This window comes from Dipodomys merriami, unplaced genomic scaffold, assembly GCF_024711535.1.
Source record: "Dipodomys merriami isolate MVZ:Mamm:240054 unplaced genomic scaffold, mDipMer1.0.p SCAF_5, whole genome shotgun sequence".
Classification (NCBI taxonomy): domain Eukaryota; kingdom Metazoa; phylum Chordata; class Mammalia; order Rodentia; family Heteromyidae; genus Dipodomys; species Dipodomys merriami.
In genome coordinates, this window is record NW_027206068.1 from 36,577,456 (window position 1) to 36,590,655 (window position 13,200).

General features: G+C 38.0%; 1 protein-coding gene across 4 annotated transcripts in view; it reads left to right on the forward strand.

Moving 5' to 3' along the window:
* The first annotated feature begins 1,852 nt into the window (after positions 1 to 1,852).
* Positions 1,853 to 13,200, forward strand: part of Grm3 (glutamate metabotropic receptor 3) — a 210,452-nt gene continuing 199,104 nt past the window's right edge. For 2 of the 4 annotated variants that reach the window (XM_069996377.1, XM_069996378.1), the window contains exon 1: positions 1,854 to 2,709. The gene's annotated coding sequence lies outside the window, so the exon portion shown is untranslated. Of the gene's footprint in view, positions 2,710 to 13,200 lie in introns of all 4 variants that reach the window. The other 2 variants (XM_069996380.1, XM_069996379.1) reach the window with 2 other exon arrangements.

Below are 13,200 nucleotides of genomic sequence, written 5' to 3' on the forward strand. Positions count from 1 at the left end.
GAATTTAAATTATGAAGGAAAAAATGAAGTTCAAGACTAATTGCTTTCAATTGAATATTCTATGTGCTCAACAATTAAAGCACCATCAGCTAACTATAAGCCAGAGATTAATAATGATGATATATGGATCTGGTATAAGTTAAATACTTTGTACAATGCTACAGTTAGGAAGGCTGGAAATTCAAGATTCAAATTCAAGTAACGCACTGCCACCAAGCTGAATGGCTTTTTTGGCTATGGTATAACAAGGGAAGTCAAGAAGTTCCCCATGAAACCAGACTTGATGGCAGATAAATCATTTGCTTCAACATTTTAACCTCTACTCATTGCAAATATTAGTGTGGTAAGCAGCCTACATACAGGCAGAGCTGTGATCAGCCTAAACATCAGCACATTTTTTGTGTGCAAACAGGTCCTTTTCTTTTTTGAATGAGATGAAAGCATTTGATGTCTTTTACTTCTCTTAATCTCCATTGCTTCTGATAAGGTCTTAGTAATTTTTAATGACGTCTTCTAGAATATACTGAAAAAGACCAAAATTTATCACCCTGGCTTTCTGAGTATCTGAAGCCCTTGCAGTATGTTTAATCTGTCGTCTCCATTGTTTATGGCATTACTCCATGAGGTTCAGTTGTCTTTTGGCAAACATTGCTCAGTCTTCTATTATAAAGGCCAAATATATCTGTAGCATATAACAAGTATAAGTATAATAACAAGTATAAGTATAAATAACAAGTATAAGTTAGCAGTAAAGAAATATAAAGAGTGAATTGGGCAATGCTATTATATTTCAGATTGAAGGTCTTAGAATCGGTACTTCAAGCATTTCACTCTATAATACCATTTTAATTTTTAATATGCCCAAATTTCTATATTTAGTGGAGTTCACTATGAACTATTTCAGCATGTATGTTTTTTCATCATCACTAATCCTCTAAAAGAATCTCTAGTAAATGATTCCTGTGGCTTAAATATTCAGGCTAGGTTACAAAAGACAATAGTTGTTAAGCAACTTAACATTAAACGTTAAAGAATAAATGTACCATTTAAACATTAAGTTTAAATGTGTCTGGCTTCATACAACTCAGTCCTTTGATAATACAAAGTTAGTATGAGAATGGAAAAATTAATGAAGTTTCAATTTTGAAAGCAAACACGATGCCTTTCTAAATATAGAATGGATGCCTGAAATTTTACCTTTAGGATTTTATCTGTAGCTTGCAGCCTATGAAAGCTATTTCAGTGTGCCTTTTTTCTCTTTTGTGCCTACGTCACCGATTTAAGGTATTTATTTATTTATTTAATTTGAGGAAGAAAGAAAAGATTTTGTAGGAAACAGTGACTCTAACCAAAGCAGCACGGCAGAAGGTCCAATGGTGGGGGATGGAGGGGTAGATGCGCGAAGGGGTAACTGCAAGGGGGCAGTGTGGTTGTATGGGAGGTAAGAAAGAAAGAAGCTATTTCAGCACTTGCGGAGAATTTTATTCCACCCAAGAAATTTAGGAGAATGAGAAAAAGCAGCAACCCAGCATTCTTGAATGGGCGTGACTGCTCTCCAGGGGCTGTCCAATCACATTCCTTCAGAGAGAGCCATCCGGAGAAGATTGATGAGGGTTGCTAGGAAACCGGAGCGTCTCCCTCCCTCCCGACCCAGAGATTGTTCTGCACAAGCCCTCTCCAGGGGCTCTCAATGTGCAGTTGAGAGGCGTGTAGGGCAGCGCTGCTCACCGGCCTCGCTAGTTCACTTGCTCCTACTCTGTTCCCTTCTTCCCTATTTGCTCTGGTACTGGGCAAGCAGTCGGGCCCCTTGCCCTGGGACCACAGGAGAGTTCTTCCTGGGAGAGGAAGGTTGGCCCCCGCTGGCGCGCAAGCCGGTAGCTCTAGCCACGCTTCGAAGTTGGAGCCACCGCCCTCTCCTCGCCGTCGCCCCACGCCCCTTCATCCCACTCTTCCCAAATTCACCGGCCTTTATTTCGCCTGCGCTACTTAAAGATTTCCAACAGTGAAGCAAAGCAGGCAAACCTCCCCGGGCTCTAGGCACAATAATCCTCTCATCTAGGTACCCGGGCTCACTAAAGACTCTGCAGATACACACCCCTATAAAAGGAGAGAGGAAGGAGGAGGGGAGGAGGGAAGGGAGCAACAGAGAGGGTGGCAAACAGAAAGAAAAGGAGAAGATGCCACAAGGTCCGTGCCTCTGCTGGGAGAGTCCCGATTAGATGCGAAGGTTTCAGCCTGGCCAAGGTGAAGGAAAGTTGGCTTGCGCGCCTGGGAAGTGGGTTTGCCCATAAAGAGGAGGAGGCGGAGGGGGATGGGGCTCTGAAGTGCTCCCCTCCCCCTTTTTGCCAAAGACCACTGGGTCCCCCTTTTCCCCAACCTCCTCCTTCTCTTCTCCTCCACTCCTTCCTCTTCCCACTCCCCCTCGACTCGGAGGTCTGGATGCTGTGCCACCGGGCAGTGGTCCAGCGCGCAGCCGGGAGGGGGCGGGGGCGGGGGGGCCACCGTGACAGGAAGCTTCGCGCACAACTTGGCCATTTCGGGGGCAAAATAAGTTCTCCCTTGGATTTGGAAAAGGACAAAGGCAGCCCGGCTACCTCTTTTGTGTCGGATGAAGAGGACCAACCATGAGCCAGAGCCCGGGTTGCAGGCTCTCCGCTGCCTCTGCCACCTCGGTCAGCTCCAGTCCCTGTCAGGAGTTGTCAGTGCCAGGTAAGGAGCCCAGAGGGGGACGTGCCCCTCTGGAGGGCGCCCAGCTAGGGCGCTGGATCTGGGGTACCGCGTGGGGCAGGTGGAGCAGGGGAAAGTTGAGATGGAAGAGCAGGGATCAGTCCCTACAATCTGCCCAGAGACGGGAAGGGTGGTGAGCAGAGGCAAATGAGCAGAGGCAAATGTGCATTGACTGTGTGTGTGTGTGTGTGTGTGTGTGTGTGTGTGTGTGTGTGTGTGTGTGTGTGTGTGTGTATGCGCGCGCGCACGCCTGTATCTCCCGGAGGAGATAGATCTCGAGGCACAGATCTGCAGCCAAGAAGTGAGACACAGAGGGACTAACTAATGCCTTGCAAACCCCCAAAGAGACCAGTTTTCCCAAGCCAGCCACCTCCAGCTCTGCTCTAGCTCAGGAGTCGTGATCTGGGGGCTTGAAAGGCTTTGTGCACCAGAAAACGTGCGATGACTGGCTGGCACGGCAGCAGCTTCGTGTGGGTGTGGAGGTTGTGAGGGGAGGTGGGCACGGCTGCCCGGGTAAACTCTGCAGCCAGGGGCAGCAAGAGGATTCGTCCTCTCTCAAGCACGCTTGGAAAGGAGCCCTAACTCACTGCCCTTTGCTCTTTTGTGCATAAGAAAGAAAGAAAGAAATCAAAGACTGTGAGCTTATCTCTTCATCGATCCTGTTCCATTTTCTTATCTGACAGTGAGATAACTTCAGAGAGGGCGGGAGATTCGCAATCCAAAAATAGACTGAGTAATATATCCAATAAGCTCATTTCTTAAGGATTTCATGTAGGTGTCCTTCTAGTTTTCCCTTGTGGTAACAGTCTGTTAAGAGTCTAAAGTCCAATACTTTAAGATAGATGTTTTAAGGGTTTCCCCCCTTTTAAAATATCTTAGACCGTTGTAAAATTTTAAATAAAACTGCATGCTTCTAAAAACCTGTGTTCAAGCACTCAACTAATTTGCTTTCTACTCTTGTTCCAGTAGTAACAGATGTGTTTGGAATATATATGTGTACTCCCCATAATTGCAAGTTGGTGTGTGGCAATTTGTAATGATTATGGGTGCAGGTTAGTGTATGTTGAGCATTTCAGCTATAGTTTCTTTTCTTAAATGTGTGTGTGTGTGTGTGTGTGTGTGTGTGTGTGTTATGTGTGTTAGCAATTCCTAGAGTGATATTGTTTCTTTGAGGAGGGGGAAATAGCATCTATTTGGAGAGAAATAGCATCTATTCATATGCCTAAGTCTAAGCCTGTTTTGGTGTATCTGATTGCCTTTTAAGGATGCTACCCGAATTCTATTGTGTGCATAGGTACATTTAATATAAGCATTACAAAAAAAACTTCTACTTTGTCACTGCAATAAATGCAATGGTAATAGTTCCTAACAAAGATATTTAGGGCTCTTTAATAATTAGTTTTGACTCTATTGCTGTGTGTCTTCTTTCTAAAGGAGGCTAGTAGGTTTTTTTCACATTTTTTATTAATACTAATTACTTTTACAAGGACTTTTCATTCTCATGGGTCCATATTCATATAGAATGTACCTTGATCAGGCTCACCGACCTCCATCACTCTCCCTCATCTTCCCTACCACTCTTCCCAAACCAGTTCCAACAAGCTTCATTGTTCCATTTTTCAGACATGCACATAAAGCATTTTGATCATATGAAAACATGGCTAATAAAATTTGAAGATTTGGGGGTTACTATACACTATGTTTTAATAAAAAGATGTTTGCCCTTTATAATAGCAGTATTTTACATTTACAAAGATTTCCCATGTGTGCAGGTCTTCACCGTCCACTGTTGGGTACTCTGACTGCCCAGCAGAGGCATGTACATTTTGAATAGACATGTCCCAGGCTCTCCTGATTCATGGTACTCAGCAGGCAAGATGAGGGGAGGAAAGAGCATAGTAAGATCTTAGATTGACTGGACCCTCCCAAAAAATGGTATAAAACTTCTGGTTATGAGTTAGACTCTCATCAATGAACTATAAATCTTAAATCACACAAATACTTTGGCCACAGACAAAACAAAGGGAAATTTTTTTTCTATTTAAATTGAATGGTAGATTTTACACTTCAGGGTTATGTCATCATTTAGTCAAGAAAATAAGTGGAAAGCCACACAAACATATTATATCAATAATAAAATCATATCAATAATGAAAATCATACCAATAATATCATATCAATATCATATCAATGATAAAAATATGCCCTATGACTCACTTATATATGGAAAACTTTTAAAGTTGCATGCTAATATGAAAAGAAGTGTAGATTACTTGATTTATCTCAAAATGACCAAACATGACAAATGCATCTCTGACCTTGTTACTGAAATTAAAAATCAGTAAGATGAGCAAGTGCAAATATAGCTTAAAATTAAATACTTATTTTTATTTAAATTGAAATTAATATTTGTAGTGGATAAAAATCAGATAATTATCAAAAGTTCACCTGTCTCACATCTCTACATCAAGGTATCAATGAGATCACATAAAATTAAGAGCAAGCTTATTTTGGTACATCCACAGTAATAATATCTCCCATATTCCCTGGGAACATTTTTCTCTTTTTTCAAGTCAATCTTCCTTTTTCAAAAATCAAATTGAACTATCTTCTGTTTCTTGCTCATTCCTCTAACGATCAGCCACAGAATGAAGGGTGATCTTTTGGTAGAGTTCTTGCTCTTAGATACCAAAATTCAGTGTTTGCTTGGGGATAAAATACTGTTTGTTTTCCCTGCTCAACATTCAAGAAACCATTAAATAAATAAATAAATAAACATTGATACCTAATTTGTATTGAAAGACCAAAGGAAAAGATATATTTATGTACTTTGGTCGGAGTTGCAGGATGAGACTTGCTTTCTACAGGAGTTATTCCCATAAAAGAGTAGTTTTTTAAGTCATAGTTGTTGTATTACACTGATTTCATTGTACTTTCTCACCTCTTCTGAGACTCTGCTAAGTGCCTCCAATTCTGTATTACATGAATTTGTTGAAATTGCTCCTAAAACATAGCATAAAATGATAGATTATCATCCAAGACTGAACACATAAAATGAATACAATCATACTAATCACTAAGCTGGTAGAAACCATTAAGTCACCTCCTCATTCCACTTTTAATGTCAGGTTTGTCCCTATAGCATTACCGTATTTTGGAGTAGCTCAGCCCAGTCTAATTTTAACTGGCTCATGTGATATCTTTTTCTAGAACCTTTGAAAGGCTATTTCCCAGTCTAATGGTTCTCCCTATTAAGAACTTTGTTGTGATACTTAGCTTAATTTTTTCCTAATTCTATTTTACCTCTTTACTAGCTCCTAATCATAGTTCTTCCGTACTATTCTATTTACTTGTCTGATTTTAAAGTGTTCTTCCAACCCTTGTGCAAGACTTGTAAAATATAAAAAGCATTATATAGTTTTAAGAGAGAACACAGGGCAACAGTTCTATATGCAAACACCTTTGTTAAATATTTAAGAGAGATCTTAAGTCTTTTACATTTATGTGTATTGCTACATATTCATAGTAATTTATTTTAATAATCTAAGAATGAGGAATTTGCCTTCTTTTACATTCTTGACCTATGTGGATGTTGAGATAATCACTTCTAAGTAATAATCTACGTGGATGCACATTTCTGAGGCATTTTCATTGCAAATTTGTTGTCAATTGAGCCCTGTCAATGCCACACTGCAAGGGAATTCTGTGACATACTGGTGTGATGCTCCACTGAGCATCAGAAGCTGTTGTCATGTAAATTCCACTATTGAAATGAAAGTGATTTCCATAATTAATAGAATGTGCTAGGAATGTAATAATGTACATAGTTTGGCAGTGCCTGTTAACACAAGCTAGTAATTCTGTTAGACATTTCAGTGGCCCTTCATACTGAAACCAACTGAAAAGAGCCCTTAGACTTAAGGCCAAGCACATCCCACCCAATTGTCTCTCCAAGTCCCAGGAATTGAAAGGCAAGTTCTATGAGACTGGAGAGTAACAAATAATATAAATCAGGAAATAAATTATTTTGAGCAAATGATATAAATTAGAAAATAAGTGTTTGAGTAGACTTGGCAAGTCCAAAAATACAGGACTTATATATAGTAGGGTGGATGGACAGCTAAAACCACAATACAGTGCTGTGTGCTATAGCTTCGTGAGCATTGGACTATACAGAGAAATATTTATATAGATTTAGTTTAAAGAACAGTGAGGGGAGCTGCCTTTTTAACTGAATGTATTATTAAGGGAATAAAATAAGACTGTATGGAGTAAACACTTTTTAAATCAGTATTCTTCCTCCTGAAGTCTCCAAGTGTTTTTATAGTGCCATTCATCACAAAGCGGTGAGTACCCTCAGAATGATTTTCCTTAGAAACAAAGGGGAAATCAATTTTCTTGGTATGGGAAAAGTAGGCCATTAATACACTTGTGATCTCACCTTGGAACAGAGAGGCATTCTAAGAAGCCAATGTCTACACAGAATATACTTTTCTTATCAAATGGACAAAATGGAACTTGAAGTTATACTGTACTTGAAAAAGAGAAATAAATACAGAAAACATGAAGATATAACCTACATACAAAGACTAGACCAAAGCATTATGCTTTGAAATAAAGCCATACAGATCATGTAAGATGATCCTAAGCAAAATGAACCCCAAGATAGGGATGCAAGAGGTTTTATCTTTCTTGCTAATTGTTTTTAATGTACTATGTGATTTCTTTTTTGTTTCTTTTGTATGTTCTTCCCCCATGGTATAACCTCTGTTTTCACTCTGTTTGATTCCAGTGCCCTGTATCTTGTATATCCATTTTCTTAATTTGGGTAGGGGGAGAGAAATAACAAAATGCTGAAATAAGGATACAGAATGACCCATTGTAACAACAAGATGTACAAGACACTATGTTGAAAACAAACTTTACAACTTCAGGGTGGGAAAAGGGAGGAGGTGGGGAGGTGGAGAGGGAAGGGATGGTAGGGGGAAAACAAAGGAGGGGCTAACAATGCTCATGTAACTATAACCCTTCTGTGAAGTATCTTTACAATAAAACATATATATTTTAAAAAATAAATAAAGTCATATATAGAGAAGAGCTCCACAGGAAGTACAAAGTAGCACTTATCTTTAATTCCTTGTCAGTTACTGTCACTATCACTGCCTTCACACATGCCACACACATGAACACAGTTGAGTAAGTGCAGTTGGATAGATACATATATCTCCCAAATATTTTTTTCAAAACCATGACACTAATCACCTTGTTTGCAAGAATTGTACCAATATACATAGCATGGAAATATTAACAGCATAACAATTTCCAGACTAGCAATAAATTTTAGATTAGGTATAGGATTTGAGGAGACTCATATTACAAATAGCACTAAAAAAGAAAAGGCAGTTAGTAAGGAAACAATTGATCAGAGACATACCATGTGTGACCCAGATAAGATTCAGAGCATGTAACAGGGACACACACACACACACACACACACACACAATGTACAAAGCTATACCATGTGTAAAGTTGTAAAATCTAACTTATACTAAAAAACCTTCAAAAATTGAACCTATAATTCTATAGTACAGAAGGGTTACCAAAATACCAACTACTTGAAAAAAATGTCTGATCCTGGGCTGGGCATGGTGGCTTACACCTAAATTTGCAGCTGCTTGGGAGGCAGAGGTAGGATGATAGGCATATGATCTGAGACTGGCCCAACAAAACTGCTAGGCCCTACCTGAAAACAAAACTAAAAAATTGCAAAAAGATCTGGGGGTGTGGCACAAGTGGTAGGGTACTTACCTAGAAAGCACAAGACTCTGAGTTCAATACTCAATTTCTCCAATAAAGAAAAAAAAGTCTTATCCTTCATTTAACAAATTAATTTAAGTACAAGACTTTATATGTACATACATAGACTATATACTTAGTACTTATTTAGATATTTAGGACATACTAATTTGATTAGATACTCTGCTAGATATTGTGATATGAAAAGCCACTGATATGTCTCAGTAATAGGTAACCATTATTAACCAAATGTTCTGTAGTATAACTCCACTGTAAAGTGACATGGATTATCTGGTTTATTGCTACAAGAATCCCATGAGACAAATGTGATGAGCTTCATCTTAGAAGAGAGGAACTGGAGGCTAGTATGCTATAAGAACTTCTTCAGCTGTAGGGGGTTTGCAAGGAATTAAAATCAAATACTTTCTTACTGTTGACCACTAACCACGAACCTCCACAGTGCCTCTTATCTCCATTTATGTTTTTCTGCCAAGCTTTGTTTCATTCACCAAATATTCAAGTCAATGACATGTTACAAAAAGGTTGGGGATGGGAAAGAACAGTGACAAATGAAATGGGATCCAGAATAGAGTTGCACAGGTAACATGGCTCTCCACTCCTAGACGAAGAAAGTCCTTTCTGAAAAGGAAACTAATGCAATGGAAGGAATAAAATAGAACATGAGTTACAATTAACAAGGAAATATCTATGAAGATGGTAGATTTATTAGTAAGCTTAGAAGCAAATGCCAGTTCTGAAAATGTGAGAAAAATACATTTCCTGGAGCCTAATATCAATGAACGTCACAATCTGTAAAACTAAATACAGTGAAAGAAATACTGTCTCACAAAGAGCCAGCATGGGGTGAATAGCATTTCTACTTGTTAAGGCTAAAATGGTTATTTCTCTCTTCTTATGACCTAATTACTTCCCACTAGGAAAACAAGCTGATAAAAATGTTTTATAGACTAGTAAAATTTGAAATTTCTTCACCCAACTGGAATAGTAATAGTTCCTCTTTGTGTAAGAAACTCAGTAGTTTATACATTGGGGCATTTATCTATAACAATTATCTATCTTTCTATCTATGTATAAATGGATAAACTGGAAAGGTTCGGGCAATGTCCATTTAACACACACCACGAATAGGAGAAGCTAAATGACCTTTTGGTGTTTCCAACAGCTCATTCGGTAGATCTGCTCTGGGAAGAAAAAGAGAAAAACCCTACATCTCAGATCCTCCGACCTTGGTGCTTTCCCAACGCAAGCAACCTGCTGCTTAATTGCAGAAAAATATGCTTGTTTTCACACAACCAAGGAGCTGAACCATGAGTCTTTTCTTGAAGATTTTTCTCTGATTTGTAATTCATACTAGAACACTTCATAGATATTTTTAAAAAAACGAAATAGATATTACAGAGCTGTCCTTCCATATGGTAGGAGCTGTTTCTTTTGATTATTAATATTACATAGCAGATAGATTATTAGTGATATTTTGTATTTTGCTTAACAGTTTCAGGTCACCATGTGTTGGTATATACAACATGATGCAAGCTGCTTTCAAAAAAATATGTCAAAATATATGCCAATTTGAGAGATGGCGCTACAAGGTCTGAAACAGTTGGAATTTGTATCTGCCTCAAGGAGAAAATGAGATCTGTAGAATATAATTAATTGCTTCTATTTTGAAATATATAACCTTCTTTTCAAAATGCAGAGACATTGTTTCTGATGATTCCTTAATCCCAGTGATTTCTGTCAAGCTAAGAGATATTGGTGACCAGCTCACACCTCACTACAGAGCTGATAATGAGTCAAGGCATGGGACTTAGATCTTGACATATCTGTACCAAAAACAAAAAGATTTTGAGGAATGTTTAGAAACCTCAATTCTCAAAAAAAAATCTTCAAATTTTAAGCTAAGATATTTCATCAAGTACAAAAGAACCTATCTTTTTGGATCTACCTGGTGTGCTAACTTGTGTGTACTCAATACACTCAGAATTTATAAGCTCATTTTTCATCAAATTAACTTGCTCCATTTGGTATGGAAGGGGTAATTAATAATTTCTGAATTAATGCTTATTTTATAATTTTGTCTAAGATAAAAACACCCTTGACTGTGATTTCCTGCATTCTTATAACATAGTAATTTGAGAGGAAATAGATTTTCTCTGTAATTGTTGAGCAAAGGAAGCTCTGGCAGGAAATAGATTAAAATGTTATCAAATATTCACCCTCTCTATAATTCTTCTTCAATTATCCTAAACCTTTGTTCACTTATATGTGATGTAGGAAGAAAACTGACAGTTTTAGGTGTTTTGATCAAGTAAGAAATACAAAAAAGTTGAAGAAAAAAGAATGATTTACCTTTCCCTTTCCTCCCAATCTTCCCACCTATTGAGCAAATACAACAATCTATTTGTCTCCAATATATATAGTATTTGGCTAATTATTGCCCAGAATAGGCTGCATCAAAATCACTTTGAAATTCACATAAAATGAAGTGGGAAGACACCTCCATTGCCAATGGACACAAATACTTATTTAGGTTAGAGTTTAAGAATCCACATATTAAACAACCTTCAGATTATTTTTGTACACTATTTGAGCAACATGATTAGTTTAGGTTGCTCAGACTGATGCAAAAAAAGGTCATAAATGATATTTCTTTGTGGAATCTGAAAAAGTCTCTATTTCTAGAATCTGAAAAGTATGAGACTGAGGTACCAGAAGACTTGTTGTAGACCCTCTTCTCAGAAGTGTGATATTTTCCTGTGTTCACATGAAGAAAAGAAAGCAAGAGATCTCTGTTCCTTTCCTTAAGACTATAGACCCATGAGGAAAACTCTTCCATACAACCCCAATCTAAACCTAATAGCTCCAATACCTCACCTCCAAATACTGTTACAACAGGAATTAAATTGGAGGATATAGATATTTAGCCTATATGTTAGTCATACAGAGAACATCCAACAAATTGCTTGTTCCAATTTATCTTTCATAGCATTTCCACTCCAACTGAATTACCCAGTTGTCTAAACTGAAATTTACAAGCGCAAGTATGAATTTATTAAGTTCAACTAATCAGGCATGGTTTCTATGAGTTGTATGAATAGATTGTTTTTCTAGAAATTTCACAATATTTTCATTGCATGGCAAATTTTTTACCTATAGAAAATTCCTATAAAATACACAAACATACACAGTGCAGTCTTTTGGATTGTTACCAAAAAGCACTCTCCTTTTTCACCTTTTATTTTGTATTTTGTAACTGTAATAATGAGACACTGAAGAGAGAAGTTATTGATGATTGAAGAATTCCTTTAGAATCTCTTCCACTTAAAAGTCAAATTGCCTTTATGGCTATATCTTGTGTGTAAGGAAAGTGGGAAAAAAACATTATTCTTTGCAATTTTCCTCTCTGCCATACAGAACTTCAGAGTGGCAGACAAAATCTCATTTGGCAACTTCCACATTCCCATTCAGCGTCTACTTCGCTCAAGTGAATGGTTGTTTAGTTGAGGTTGCCAGTCCTCACAAAGATGGTTTTCTAAGCAGCACTTAGATCGACATGGGTAAAATGCTGAAGAGAGAGTGTTAGATGGGCCACAAGGAGTTCAGGAGGCTGGGCTGGAGCCATCAGCTTTAGCGTCTACATGGTCTACTTGATTTCTTTACCGTCACTCAAATTCCACAATGAGAAAAGCATCAAGAAGCAAAGACTGTACCCTTCATTCTCGCATTCTTTGAAAGTGATATAAATATGCTAAGTGGTTAGAAGGTATAAGACATCCCCACGGAGCCTGACTTTCTTGACCTTCATGACGGCTGCAGATATTTATGATGACTCTGGCGTTGGTACTTCCGTTGCACTCTCCCACTGACAAATCAAGCTATGTGTATTTAAAGCTCAAACTCCCACAGGTACCGGAGATCAGCACCTAACATCTTCTTTCTAGGTAATAGGGGAAGCATCATCATTTACCCAGAAAACAGATGAAAGTCTTGAATTTGCCAAGCCATTTTCCTCCTGTTCGACTCTCTGTTGGTTCCTCTTTGGTAACTTAAATAGTAGGGAATCTTTTTTTCGCTCCTCCACCACTATCAAAATCTAGACCAGGCTGTCATTGCTTTTCTCGCAATCATTCTTAACAGTTTACCCTCATCTAATTTCTCTCACTTCTTTCAATTGTTTATTTACTGGATAACTAATAAGCACCTCCTGAATATCCAGTTACCATTTCAGAGATAATTGCTTGCACTTAATTGTGCAAGTAAATCCATCACTAAACAGCAGAGCTAAGGTCCCATGGAAAAAAATGTAATGATGTGAACTAAAATAAAACAAAATGTAGAGGAGAAGCTTGATGAATAAATAACTTTTTGCTCCATTCCCAGGTTTTAAAAGAATTAAATGCTACACTTATCACTTAAAAATAATTTGTAAGTTCCACCCTAGAAACCTTTAGCAGTCAGCCTCCAGTTTTTTCCTCCAGTTTCTTCCTCAATACCAACATCTACTTCTGCTTCACCCAAGATAGGCTTTGTACATCATTGTAGTTTAATTTCATTTTTATTGCATTTTTAAAGATTTTTATTGTGAAAATACTGTACAAAGGGGTTACAGTTACATGAGCAAGGTAATGAGTACATTTCTTACCCAGTATTGTTGCC